At 44.9% G+C, this 15246-nt stretch overlaps 1 long non-coding RNA gene across 2 annotated transcripts in view; it reads right to left on the bottom strand.

The window, feature by feature from the left end:
* The window catches only part of LOC129136240 (uncharacterized), a 62777-nt gene that overhangs the window by 19427 nt on the left and 28104 nt on the right, over nt 1-15246 (bottom strand). For both annotated transcript variants that reach the window (XR_008537652.2, XR_008537651.2), the window contains exon 2: nt 1-15246. This exon is cut by the window's left edge and continues 19427 nt beyond it. This is a non-coding gene — a long non-coding RNA (uncharacterized LOC129136240).

Here is a 15246-nt window from a genome sequence, read left to right as displayed (position 1 = left end):
CAAATAAAGAGTTGGAACAAGATAAAAGGCAGTGATCCTTCACCAGCCAATCTCCAGGTGGATCTCAGGAATCCTGTGTGATGTGTGACATCATCTGGGAAAGCCCCGCAGTTGCCATGGAGACGCACCTCCCAGGCCTCGGGAAGCTGCCCCACCTCTCTGCCACCTTCTTCCAGACTGGTCATGGCAGGCTGGCTCTGATCTGGGTCCCAGACAGAGGGGAATTGGTTTGCCTTTTTTCTTTTCTTTTCTTCTTTTTTTTCTTTTCTTTTCTTTGTAAACTGCAGTGACCGTGTGTGTGTGTGTTTGTGTGTGTGTGTGTGTGTCTGTGTATGCATATATATAAAGAAAGAGAAAGAGAGAAAAAAAAAACAGAGTGCCCCACGACGCAAGGTGCCCACCTTGACAAATACACTGTGGGCAGACAATAAACCCTTATGAGGTTCTGGAGTGGCAGCAGCAACGGCCTCCTGCCCTCCTGGCGGGCTGGAGCCTCCTCCTGGCAGGTGGGGTAGGGTTGAAACATCAGAAATGCCGAGAAATGTCTCGGTGCAGCCTGATTACAGAGACACTTGTGATCCATGATTTCTGCTGCTCCACTGCTGAAAAAAAGAAAAAGGCCCAGAGTGCCTCATCTGCTGTGGTTTCTCTCCCATTTAACTAAGTAAAATTGGAAACTTTTTTAAAAAGAAAGCACAATCATGTAATTAGTGCAGGCTCTCTTTTCTGGTTTTTTGAAAAGAGGCATTTTCACACACACCTTAGTCCATCTTAAACCCTTTCAACGTTCTGCATGCTCTTCCTAATTCCAGAGAGACAGAATTTTTATTTCCTTCGATCGCAGGGATACCTACAATGGAATTTACGTCTCAATTAACAGTTTGACCAAGGGTTTACCAGTGGTTGAATGGAGTAAAAATGAAGAATTCGAAGAAACGCAAAGAGAGAAAGTGGACCGCCCATAGACACCTGCTCTATGCAAATAATGGACTCCTTCCCTTTATCTTAAGGGGTCTTACGCTACCTGTTTCTATGTCCTTTGCTGGTTCCCATGACAGAAATACACACGTTTCAGACAAGATTAAAATACAAAATCCCAACCATAGCCTCATCTTTGCACACACACTCTCTCATTTCCTGTTGGTACCAGCACTTTTCTATTTTGGTCCTGGGTATGGCTCACTAACCTACAGCAGCTTCCTCATTTGCACTTGACATCTTCCCAAACAGCATTTAAGGGACAGAGCACAGCCCAGAAGGCAGAAGCGAAGGACAACTGCCAACCCCAAGGGGGAGCACGGATCTGGGAAGGAAGACACTCATGGTAAAGGTAAACCAAAGAAATCACACGCCTAGGAAATAACAGATTCTTCTGCATAAAATAGACTTGTGAGAAACTAATTGCTACAGATTTTATCTCGCCCAAAATAAACCGCAGGGAAGATATCATGAGCATACTGTAACGCATAAAATCTTGACACTTGTGCTAAAATACTCAAAATATACCCTGGAAGGTTGGAGCTTGTCTTCAGTGTTGGGTTCTGCAAATTATTTCAAACAGCTCGCCATATTTGTGGTATCACATTGAACCGGGTGTGAGAGGCAGGGAAGAAACAAAGTAGACACGGCTCTTCCTTGGAGATGTCTATCCCAGAAAGCGGTTTCCGAACAGCCCAGGAGAGAGGAAAGCTCCATTTCAGAGATGCAGACATGTTGGCCAGGACCGCGGAGGGAGGTGGCCAAAGGACCCCCTTCTCAGAGGCAGGGATTTGGAATTTCTGCCCCACGGCCTCTGGGAGAGTGGAGGCTGCTCTCGGGCAATTATCCCAAATGATTGTTTATCACTCCGAGTTCCAGAAGGCCTGGAAAGATTACATTCCAGAGACTTGATCACTGAAAATGCCCGGGTGGAAGCTGTAATTACGGCTTTCTCAGAGCCTACAGCATCTCCCCTGGGATTATTTGCATAAAGTCATTTCCTGTGGCAATTCCTGAACGCAACAGTGCCCTCACTGTCATCCTACAGGCCATGAAGAGGGCTGCCTAGGCGAGTGTTTCAGCATAAATGTGTGCTCAGCAACCTCTGTGCGGCTGCCTCTTTGTAAAAATAAACATGCGGTGGAGTTTCTCTGTCCCCCGTCAAGCCCTGCAGTTAATTATAGGATATCTGGAGTCGTCAAGCGTTCCCATGGAGCATGGAGGGAGGTGACTTTACAACTAGCAGGTTTCCATCAGAAGGTGACGGCAGTGACAGTGGAGCTCAAACTGGACTGGCGCTCCCCTTACTAGAAACCAGAGGGAGAGGAAACCAGAGCCAGGGCGGGGTGAATTTCAAACAGCCCAGGGCTGGAGCCGGAACGGGAACCCCAGCTCCACCTCATCAGGGCCAAATAACCAGCTGCTATGAGGGGGCAACATGCTATCGGGATAAAGTACATGAAACCATAGAACCTTCAACAATAGAGCGTGAAGAAAAAAACAGAAAAATAAGGCCACAGGGGCCCAGAAGGAATGCATTGCTCAGTGGCCCCAACAGAGAAAGTGGAACCACGTGAGATATTTCCATAAAACTCAGTCTACACTCTCAACCCCATGGTGGAAGTCACAGGGACTACCCTTGAAGAGGCTCTGTACATCCGACAGGAGCCTGCAGAGAAAAAGGCAAGCAGATGGGAAAGAACTGGATGCAGGGGCTTGGTGGGGACAATGTCCCCCTTCTACTCACAGCGGAGTGGGTCGGGAGGAGAGCCCTGTGGTGAGATCCCGATAGGCAGAGGCCGCGCTTCCTGATGCCTTCCTGAGGAGGAGTTCAGGAGCTTTCTCTCACTTCTCTTCTCTGAACAATGCCATGCCTGTCATGCTGCAGCTCCCTGTTCCAAACCACATGCACATGTATACATGCCTATACACACATACGTGGACACATGCAGACGTACACGTATAGGCAGCCACACACATGCATACATGCCTATACACACATGTATGTGTACACAGAGATGTACACATACAGACAGGCACACACATGCACACACATGTTCACACACAGACATGCACATATGCACACACATGTACATACACATACAAGCATGCACACACATGCTTATATAGGTGCGTACATGCATGCACACATTGTATGTGTGTACACATAGGCATGTGCACACATACATGCACATGTTAACACACATATAGACATGTACTTTCTTGCACACAAACCTACATACACATAAAGATTTACACGTGTACATGCATGTACACATATGCAAACACAGGCACAGGTACATGTACCATACAGGCATCCACATACACATGTGTACACATACCACATGGGCATGTAGACATACATACACAGAACATTCAAATTGGCTTTTTTTTGAGAGAGGGTCTTGCTCTGTCACCCAGGCTGGAGCACAGTGACATGATCATGGCTCACTGCTCCTCGACCTTCTGGGCTCGATCAACCCTCCACCTCAGCCTCCTGAGTAGCTGGGACCACAGGCAGGCACCACCACCCCTGCCTAATCTTTTCAAATTTAATAGAGACGAGGTCTTAACCTAGGTCTCACTATGATGCCTGGGCTGGTCTGGAACTCCTGTGCTCCATTGATCCTCCTGCCTTGGCCTCCCAAAGTGCTGGGATTATAGGTGTGAGCCACCATGCCCAGCTGACTTATTCTTCATATTAACTTTACTTACACTACTAATTATTTGCTTAAACGTCAGTCTGCCTCCTAATTTCCAATCTTATAGGCAAGGATGATGACCTAACACCCATCATAAATGACCCATGAAAACTTTGAGCTGCTAGATTCACCTTGACTTTTATCTTCAGCCACTTTGCCATGGGAGCCTCTTAGATGACCCTAGAGGATCTCAAACAAATGCTTCCCAAGAATGCACTCCAATAAAGTACAGAATGCCACTGTTTCCCAGGCAAGGACTGACGCCAGTGTGTGTCCAGCCACGCACAGGAAAGTAACAATGCAATCATACACACTTTCGTTTGTCATAGTGCATGATTTCTTTAAAAGGAAATACCTAAAACACTCAGACTCAGCCTTCAAGGGAGCATCACCTAGGAAAGGTTTTCTCCCCTCTCCTGACTGTGGCACAGAACGAAGAATCTCCAATGTGCACGGGGACACTTTAATGAGATTTCCGTGACATCACTCTCTTTCTTCCCGTGCCTGATGATTCACGGCAGGCTTTTCAGGTTTCTTTGGTGCAATGGTCCAATTACAAACTTTATGCAAAAACGGTGTCAGGTTACAACATGTTGCAGAAGCACACGGGCAGGACATGGGCAGATTCGTTTCTGATGGATGTTTTGTGGTGACTAAGAAGCAGCTCCCAAGAGTGAAATGTTCTCCACACGTCTCAGAACCACCGGTGGCACCTCGGCCTCTGTCACAGCAGCATCGCTGCCCACGCCAGCTGCCCATGCAAACTTTTCAGGGCAAGTGGCTGCATCCGCTGGCTCTCCTATTCCGTGCACCACTGCCCTCCTCTACACACAGGGAGATGGCAGATCACTTTTCCTCTTTCCCATCTTTGTGAGATGAGAAAGTTTTCCTTGATATTGTCTCCTGTCAAATTCTAAGGTATGGGCTGATGCATGCCTTCCAAGGAAGACAGATCAAGTTTCAAGGAAGCTCACCCCAGACCACCACTGAATTTCCAGCATTTCTACCCCAAACCTACTCTTTTGGAGATCTAACAAGCACCCCAAATGAATTTTCACATTTTTCTCCAATTCCATTGTTACAAATATTTTCATCTATTCATTTTATTTTGTATGCATCGAGCAGTGTTATAAACACAATTTTGCCCTCCCCCATAAATTCATACGCTGAAGCCCTGACCCCCACAACCTCAGAATGTGACTGTATTTTCAGACAGGACATTTTAAAAGGTGGCTAAGTTAAAATGGTTATTTTAGGATGAACCCTAATCCGATGTGACTGGTGTCCTTAGAAGAGGACATTTGGATATGCAGAGACACACAGAGGAATGACCCCGTGAGGACACGATGAAAGATCATATCTACAAGTCGTGAGAGAGGCCTTGGGAGAAACCGACCCTGCCCATGCCTTGATCTCGACTTCCAGCCTCCAGAGCTGTGAGAAAATAGATTTCTGGGTTTCAGCTGCCCAGTGTGTAGTATTTGTTATGGCAGCCTGCATAGAATAATACAAGCACTTGAGGTGTCCCCGGCATTGTTACGGGTGAAGGAGACATGGTGAATGAACACCAGGCAATGCCCTCTTGTCTTATGTTCTAGTGGAAAATCCACATACAATTTGCTGAAGATCGTAGCTAAACGAGTGAGTATATAAATGAATTAATAAATAAACTATTTTTCCGGAGTTCACAAAAATTTAAACTTGAAGTGAGAGTATTTAGATGGTTTGTTTTCTAATTCAATGTATGCCAAAGGATAAGAAATAATGAAAGTATTTTGTTCCTGTTTCTACATATTTCTTTTTCAATCCACAATATTAATGACTGAGATCTTGAAAATGATCAGGGCTTCCCATCATCAATGACTTGTAGAAAGGCAATGACCTTGTGGATCTTATCAGAGGCAGTGCAGTCCAAGGGTTACTTATGACATGGCTGTAATTCCCCATGTCTGCTGGTGATACTGTGGACTAGAACAGAGTTTCTCAACCCTGATTCCACATAGAAAGCAACCAGGGAGCTGTGAAATGCTTATGCCTGGGTCCTGCCCCCAGAGAGTCTGATGTGATGGATCTGGAGTGAGGCCTGGGCATCAGAGATGTTTAAACCTCCCCTACCCAACCCCAGCTAATTCTAAGACTCAGTCAAGACCAAGAGCTTCTGCTTTGGAACATGCCAAGTGAGGTTCCGGCATTCCCAACCCACTCCAGCTTCCCAGTAGGACTCAAAACTGCCTGCTTTGCCCATCACCTTGAATCCTTGAGCTTTGCTGAGGGTCAGGCTGCTGAGTGTGGATAGCAATCCGATGCAATCCAACAAGTCTTTACTAAGAGCCTGTGGCGATGGACAGTTCACGCAGGAATACTTATTTATAAGGTGTCCCCCTAAACTCAAGGTATTTACAGTTTTTGGGGGGTGGAGGAGGTTTAGGGGCAAGTCCAGGGGGTTGAAGCAGACAGGGAGAGAAAACATACCCATTAAGCACTAGACAGTTTGGATTATGTCTTCTGAGTGAGAACTGAAGTCGCAGGGAACCCGCTGTGAGTCAGCAGGTTCACCTGAAGCCATCCGTTTTTACCACAGTGCTGTGCTCTTACTGTTATTATCCCCACCTCATAGACTAGTAAACGAAGGCCACGTCACTTTCCCAGAGTCACATGGCCAGTGAGGGCAGAGCTGCCCTTGACCTTAGGTCTGAGACGCCTCAAAGCCTCACTCTTTCAATCATAAGACTTGGTCAATTATAGCAAGTTCTAGAAGACTTCAAAGAACAACATCAACCACAAAGGATACATACAGGCAAGTGCATGTGCCTGTCTCTGCGGCCCATTCTTTCTAACGATTTACCCACAAGCCTTTCTGAAAAGCCTCAGCGCAGAGCTGAGCCCCAACAGGCTGGAGGCAGCGGTCATCTCCTGCCTTCAGGGATGTGGCTTGATCCTAAGTGTCCTGTTAAAGTGATCAAGAACCTCCCCAACAAGACGCTCTGGGTTCTGCTCAGGGTGACTTTATCTCTTGTTCTACAAGCAACCTTTGGGTGCTGCACTCAATCCTGTTTTACTTGTCTCTCAAATCTAGTTCTTCACATGGAGGCCTGTGATGGACTCGTTCAAGATCTTGCCCCCATGGCCTGGGGACTGCACTAATTCCTCAACTCCCCCTCCAGCCCCTCTCAGTCAGACAATAGCCTCATCCACAACACCACAAATGTAAGTGTGATGCCCCCTCAGCTGGTCTTTTGATGGCATTTCATTAGACTCCCCATAAAGCCCCAAGTACTCAACAGCTCACATCCATCCCCACAATGACATAAATCTTCACCTTCCCTCCAGGGTCTTAGTTCTATAGGTTCTCATTCCTCTTCACTCTGGGGAACTGGCTCAGCTTTAGCTTTGACTAGATATCATCACTCTTTCTTATCTCTGGACCTTCACACTTTCGGGGGGATACTAGGTCTTTGGGCCCAAAACTTTATTGACTCAAGTAATTCCTAAAAGCCCATTTCTCAGAAGAGCCTTCTTGGATGTGCGAAAAAGACACAGTGCCTTCCACACACACACACTCATGTGATCCCCAGCTTGCTCTCCTGCGGGGGAACTTGTCACCACAGGCTGTGGACGCTCTGTGATGGATTCCGCATACACACTCTCGTTTCTGTGTTCACTTGTCCACATGAGCTGTACATCAGCATGGCCTTGCCTGAGATTTTAATGCTTAGAGCATGCATTCATCTCCTTGCTTCTCACCAAGAGTCCCATTCTTGGTGCAAAGCTGGATTATCAGGCGGAGGCCTGGCAGGCAGCAGAATTGCACTCTTACCTTTCAGAGGAGAGACACTGATGGAAAGACTATTTACAGATTTTGGGGCAGAGCTAAGGGTCTCAGAAGGGGTGCTGGGGCCGCTTGAGCCCAGCAATAGCAGGAAGGCTGGAGAGAGCAAGGAAGGAAATGGAGCTGCCAGCACTCGGTGGGACATGGAGCTACGGAGAAGCAGCCGACCAGCGGTGGCCACTAACACCCTGGATGGACACAGGGGCTGCCCGTGCGCTAATGCTCCAAGAGCAAAGAGAAAATACCGCATCCTCCCTCTTCTCCGTCCTCCTGTCTCCAGCCAGTGACTTTCATTGGCCAACCCCACAGGAAGGCAGCCAGCCAGGGAGCTGGTTAGTACCATCCTTTAGGGTCAGCCTCCCAGGACAAGATCAGGACGTCAGTCATGGAGAATGGGTGAGAGGCAGGGGATGGAGTGGGAAAAACCCAACACCTGTTGATTCTCAGTATAACCAGCTGGCAGAAGGTTGGGCCATCGGGAAAGGAATCATCAGATGTTGAGTTTGCTCAGATGTAACCTTGACTTAGAAAAAGTTCCTTTTGGAATATCAGCTCCAGGGAGACTGGTTGCTGTCGTGTTACTCAAGGATGAACCCCCATCAGTTCCAGCAATGCCTGGCACAGCTTACGGGCTTCATTAGTGAATTAATTAATTAAACATTTAACATGTCTTTGAGTAAAAGAAAAAGTGTTGGGTGTTTTGTGAGGGCTTCTGATAGAACAGTAGTTTGTCCATGATTTCCCACTTTCATGGGGGCAGAAGTCACCCTGGATGAGTGGGATTTATAAAGGCCATGCCCCCAAATGCATGAGAAACATGAGGCTGCAAGGCTGCCTCTGAGACTGGGAGCGAAACCCTCCTCTCTGGGTCTGTATCTTCTCTCACTTCTACATCCTCTTTCCCAGAAGTATAAATTACGATGCTCATTGAACCCTCCCAGCCTCCTCCAAATTTAGAATTTTAGAATCATTTGATTTTAAGAAATGTTTTTTAAGGTGAGCAAATTCACATCATCAATACATGTTGGCTTTAACCTTCAGATCCGGTCACAGCATTTCTGATTAAACTTCTTACCTCCCTGCTACACCAAGCCTTTGAAATATTATTTTACAGAATAGTTGCTGTTGGACATAAATAGAATTTCTCTCTTGCTCTATTCTGTGTGGCTTACTCGTATATCTTCTGTGTCCATTACCACCACTTCCTCATTCTATCTGATGAAATCTATGCTACGGGAAGACAGGCATTTTTGACTCCTTTGTTTAACAATGTATCTCAAAGAACTAGAAAAGCAGCTGACTCATATAAGTGAGCAACAAAAATGTGTTACACAAGTGAAAGGTTTCAGTGTTTACGCCACTTGAGACATTGCCCTAGATGCAGTGGGTGTTACTGTGAGAAATCATAGCCTCAACCTTTGAAATACTTGTAGTCTAGCATAGCACAGAAGAGCAGGGACTTTATTCTGAATTATCCTCTAGCTCTCACAAGAAAAAAAGAGGTGAGGAGAAACATCAGAAGAGGAGAGAAAATAAATTACAATGAGTTACCTTATTTTCCTGTAGGTATTGGGCATTTGCACTCTCTTCCTGTGAAATATATATGTATGATTGTTATTTTGTAATATTTTCACATTCATTTATAAAAGTAAAGATGTCCATTATATTTATATATCACTCTGTTACATATATTGTGAGGATGTTTTTTCTGATTCATCATAGATCACATACTTTGTTTTCCATATCACTTGCCGTAAATGTTTATTAACGAACTCGTAAATAATCATATCTGTCAACATGGTTTTAGAATGAGAGAAAATATAAACAGAGAAATGTGCCCCTGGGGGGGAAAAAAGAAAAGGAGAAAGAAAAGAAGGCTCTGTAGGTTTATGTGCGATGCTTCCAAAACCCCACAAATTGAGCTGCTCACCAGCCGTCCTGCAGTGCCTGTCCTGGGGCCCTGTGGTCACCAGAGGGTCCATGTGGGGTAAATCCTACTGTGAAACTGGGCTCACTCTCTCTGCGGCTCCTATCTGCCCTATTCTACCCATGTCTCTGCTTCTGCTATTACTGTTTTCTATGCCTGAATCCTCTTCTTCTCTCCCATCTCCTGTTTGCCTGGCAAACTCCTACTCATTCCTCAATGCCCACTCACCCACCCTTTTTGCTGTGAGAGCTTCCCGGCTCACTGATCTTTTAAGACCTGCTACTACTATGGTTGTTAAGAACAACAGCTTACACTTCCTGAGGACTTGCAATGTGCCAGTACCTGGAATGAATCAATGTCTTTATGCATTTCTCTACACTAAGTCCTCAGAGTACAGAAACCACAGCACAGAGAAGTGAAGTGCCCAATTCAGCCCAAGTACACTTTGTCATTTCTCCCATGTATCTCTTTACCCATTAACTTTTGAGGGAAAGAACCGCGTTGCTCATTTCCTCGTATCTTCAGATCCCTGTACAAGCTGAACGCTTACCGGATGTGTAATAAATATCCCTTGAAGAGTTGGGTAATTACTCTCTTGAACTCCTGGGTATCTCATCCCAACTACTCCCCCATCTGCGAGGTACCTGTTAAATTATTTTATGCCAAGGTGAAAAAAGTAAAGGTTTTGGCATTTGAAAAGAGGGTTGAATACAAAATGTAATGCTTAGCCTAAGATAAGTGGTAGAATTTTAGGTCAGCGTCACCCTGGAGGCTGCTTTCTGGAATCCTTCAATTTACACAGCTGAGTGGATTCCTTAAAGGTGCTGCGGTTCGGAGGCTTAAGAGTGGAGCAGGGCCCTCCTGCTGGCGGGAGCTGCTTCCTTCTGCCTTCGCGCCCACAGCATCCCAGGCTATGTTCATCAAAGCAGACAACACGCAGCTTCCAGTACAGCTGCTGCAGGAATGGAAAGCTAAACGATTCCAAGCGTGGAAGGGGAATGAATGCTGAGAAATATGGCAACCATGTGGGAGAGTCTTTTGGTCCTCACCGCAGACACCACGGGTGAGACACAAAGGAATCTGACTTGTAATAGAACAGGAAAGACAACAGCAGCAGCAACAACAACAAAAACAGCAATAATAAAGGTCAACACATACAATAGTCACTTTTGCAAGGTGTCGCTCTCAGTTCTTAACAGGTGCCAATTCGCCGAGCCTTCTAATAGCCTTGTGTGACAGATACTCATTCTCATTTTATGGAAGAAGAAATCGAGAAAAAGAAAGACTATGTAACTTGCTGAATGTCATACAGCTAGTAGCAAAAGATAAAAAGTGTAAAAAGGACCCTCCCACCATCATACCCCAAACACACGAATAAATACTGGAAATAAAAGGAATAACTTAAGCACATAAGATTGAAATTTACATATAACATAGAAATGGAATACAGAATGATGTGTTTTTAGATATTGGCATTCATCAGAGTTAGTGACTTTGGAAGTCACTAGAATAGAGGCAATAACCTCATCTTGAGTTAAGATTTTAATATCTTATTCGTAGTGGATGTTTTTGCATTAGTTTTGACTTTAAAATTGCATTAAGGTATTATTTGTCTTGATTACTGACTTGTTTGGCAACCCTTTAAGTGATGTTTAAGGCAAATGTGCCCAGGATGGACACAGCCGGATGGACGTGAAAGCCTCCAGAGCCCAGAGTATGAGAAACAGCGTTCCCGTGTGGGCAGCAGGTTCACAGAAGACAGAACAGATGCCTGAAGGGGAAAGGGCAGAACCCTCCAGAAAGGGCTGGAGTCGCAGGAAAAGACCACTTGGATTCCTGCCTCAACTGCTTACAATTCCAATTTGTTTTTTTTTGTTTGTTTTTTTTCTTTACAGCTGGGGGTGGAGGAAATAAAAATGCTAAATGAAGCTGAAAATTCTCTTGGATCAGAAATTAAACATAAAACAATGAGTCTAAGAGGAAGAATTTAAAACAGTAGTTTTGTAAAATTGAGTTTTAGTGTTAAGAATATTCCAGTTGGCCACCAACACTAAATAGAAATTCTTTTTTTCTTACAAGTTGGTTCTCAGATTAGTTGAGAAGAACTTTCAGTTTGATAAACTGAAGTTTGTGGAAGAGGCATCTCTCTGTATTTTAGGTGTGGTGTGCACACTCACACTCATGTAGACACCTCAAACAGTACCTTAAAAATACTTACCTAAATGACTACTCCCCAAGTGTTGAAAACTAAATAGCTGAGGAACCCAAACTTCGCTTCTCCTAAAATTTTGATTTAAAATTATAATTACTTTGCTGTCAATGCTCATTGTATTTAATAATAGAGGTAACTCATGCTTCCTAAATAGAATTTGTAAAAAGCAGAAAAGGTGGGTGAAGTTTCTAGTTTTTATTTTGTCTATTCTGTGGTCAGTTAATAAAGACTGTTGTTATAGCAGCAGTTCATTTTCTTACTTGATAAAGAAAGGACTAAATGAATATTTCTAAGTTGCCGGAGGGTGCTAAAAACACTTCAGTCTAAATTAAAATAGTTATACTATACAGTCTATAGGTTAAAAATACCGGGACTTCTATTTCTCATGTATACAGTAAAATTTTATTTATATCAGACAGTCTCCAGTTATCGCTAAATCTTCCTGATCCTACAAAACAAGAGTCAACCTACTCCAGGGTGGTACAAAATATTTACCTTCAGAAGGGGTAACACACAGCAAGGCGGGGAACCCGTGTGCCGGGGACAGGGGACAGCACTCAGTGAAGCATGTGCTGGGGACAGGGGACAGGGCTCAGTGAAGAAAGAGGGTTGCTGGACAGAAGCCGGGGAGGGGCGGACTGTGGGGGACCCTCAACTCCAGGGCCCACCTGCAGGTCTGGGAACCTTCAGTAGTTGGGAGGGAAATAAATAAATATAAATAAATTCTCTGCTTTTCTTTTTTTTTTTTTCTTGAAATGGAGTCTCGCTCTGTCACCCAGGCTGGAGTGCAGCAGCCTGATCTTGGCTCACTGCAACCTCCGCCTCCCAGGCTCAAGCGATCTTCTCACCTCAGCCTCTTAAGTATCTGGGACTACAGGCACTTGCCACCACACCTGGCTTATTTATTTATTTATTTATTTATTTATTTATTTATTTATTATTTTAGAGACGGGGTTTCGCCATGTTGGCCAGGCTGGTCTTGAACTCTAGACCTCAACTGATCCACCTGCCTTGGCCTCCCAAAGTGCTGGAATTACAGGCATGAGTCACCTCACCTGGCCATTGCTTTTTTTTTTTCCAAAGGAGATATATAAAATGTATATATTCAGGTATTTGGAGATTTTTCCTTCTGGTTAGGATATAAAACATCATAGAGAGAGACATACACAGCCTAACAGTGAGGAACAGTCAGATCATCTCTAATATCATAGGCTCCTACAGCCTGTGGGAACACTGAGGACCCAGAAGAACCTAAATGAGCCAGAGTCTGGAAGGTAAGGAGCCTGCCCCAAAGGAAGAGACGCAAGCTGCATCCCATGCCTGGTGGGGTGAGTAGGAGGTGAGGAGGTGAGAAGCCCCAGCAGGGTTTCTTACAAGCCCTGGTGGCCGGTGGCCACCTTGATGGACCGGAATCCCAGGGGATGCCGGCATATCCACTAGCCAGGGTTTCACCACAAGCCGGGGTGTCACCTGCAGAGGGACGAGCACACTTCATGCACACAATGGCCTGGGGACCCTCAAGACATCCTGCTGTGCAAAAAAAAGTCGACGTAAAGAACACCAAGAGTGGCTGCTTTGAGGTCGACTGCGAAGGGGCCCAGAGAACCTTGTGCTGTGGTTTGCAGGGATGCCCACGCCCAGGGTGGCCACACGGTGTTGTGTGTAATGAACACCTTAGCAAGAATAAAGCATTTGGGCAACCTGCCCGAAGGAAGTTGATCATGTATGAGTGCACGCATATATTTCAAGTTATTCAAAAATAATTCATTAACCTGCTATTGAAATAGTATTATTTCATAACTTTTACATTCTTTTTTTGCTCTTACTAGAGTAAAAGAAGATAGAAGCTTTAATTTAGAGGAATTCCTCTTTTTTTGTTTGTAAAACTTGCATAACAGCTAAGGTTTTGATTGTGAATCTGTATTTTCCAGGTGTACTATTAAGATTTCACTATCTATTGAGATCTCTATTTCACCACCTGGCACAAGTTTCTAAATTCATCGTTTTCTTGACCTTTTCATTTCAACCTTTGCCTCAGCAGCCTACATTTAAACTCAGCGTCAGCCTCCTCCCATAGACATGTGCCTGGTGAAGACGAGAGCTAAGGACTGTCAAATAAGTTATCCATTAAGAAATCCCAACGTGTTTGTATTCAAACTTGAGCTTCATAACTTTGAGTCACTAAGAAATGCAGTGATTTAATGAGAAGCAAGCCAGTTAAGGAAGTAAGCTGTTGAAGAGGGTTGAGTAAACATCTTAAGCAATGTGGCAGAGAATCAGAACATGGAGATTCCTAAGCCCTAAGACTCTGAATTTGAATTTCACGTGGGACGGGCTTTGCCAGAGAGATTTTTAAAATTCAGGGTGTCGTTTCAATTGAATTACAACTCTGAATTAGACATAAATCAACCCGGTCGGTTTTGGTTTCATTTTTAGCACAAAGAGCCTATCATCTCTTGCATTTCGTTCAAAGCTAATTAAATATGGATTTATGGCTCCTGGTACCTCGAATACGGGAGGACTTCCCGAACCTGCCGGCCTTGTGGGAAGGAACTCTTTTGTGCATAGTAACTGAATGTCAGACGTTTGCCACCACACTCTGCTTCAAGGAGCTAGATGTATTTTCTAGACGTGTAAACAAGTCTCATAAAACTCTCATTGTTTTCCATGCCTAGTAACAGTGTGAATTCACCACAGACTGAAACTCTCTGTTTGCCGCCAACAGGATTCCAGCACAATGGGTCCTGTTCTCACCCGCCAGGCCTTCCTTTCTTGACATTCTTGTTCTACCAAGCGTAAGCACAGTGAGCACACATGCCATTTCCTTATTCAGACCATCCTTCCCCCTCTCTGTCCCCAGCAAAAATGTGCTGTTGAGGATTTTCAGTGACAGTAGTGGGTTAGTAAATCTACTTGGGCCAAATATATGGATGGCCTGGAAAACCCAAACGCCGATTTTGTCTCGTCGTCACTGCTGTGTCCTCTCTGGAATGACGCGCTGCCCCCGCTGCAGGTTGGAGAGAAGAAATGCCCCAAACAGAGATGCCCAGTGGCTTCTGTCCACATCAAAGATAAGCCACATCGTTATGCAGAAAAATGTTCTCCTGGGAGGGGTAGGTCCAAGGCTATGAGAAAAATCTGTTTTTTCAATAATGAATGGATACTAAATGCAGTAAACTATTGTAGCACAAAATGTTGCTGTGTCTCTTGGGAGGGACATGGCAGCTTTGATACCCACAGAACGATGGTCTGTGCAGACGCAGACGGGGTCGGCTCCTGCCCTCCTCACACCTCACTACAGTTTTGAGAGACGGCAGGGAGCCAAGCCACTAAAATACTTCTGAATTTTAAAAAAAAGTGATAAAGAAAGTAATCAAAAAAGTTTTGATTAGCAAAGAGAGACTTTGTTGAAAATCCATTTGAAGAGGGGGAAGTCGCAGCATGGGACGTCCGATGTAGCATGAATAACAGAGAGAATAGAGGAGGAAGTGCTGGGAGAAATCTGGACCTTTCCCAAGAAACGGCTTCTATAGAGGGGGCCCTGCTTCTCTCTGTCGGAGGCCTCTCAGGACAGCGTCAGTGTGTTTTGAACTCAGTC

The sequence above is a fragment of the Pan troglodytes genome, chromosome 8 (assembly GCF_028858775.2).
Source record: "Pan troglodytes isolate AG18354 chromosome 8, NHGRI_mPanTro3-v2.0_pri, whole genome shotgun sequence".
NCBI classification, from domain to species: Eukaryota; Metazoa; Chordata; class Mammalia; order Primates; family Hominidae; genus Pan; species Pan troglodytes.
The sequence above is the reverse complement of the archived record's forward strand: the minus strand, read 5'-3'. Positions and strand labels throughout refer to the sequence as shown.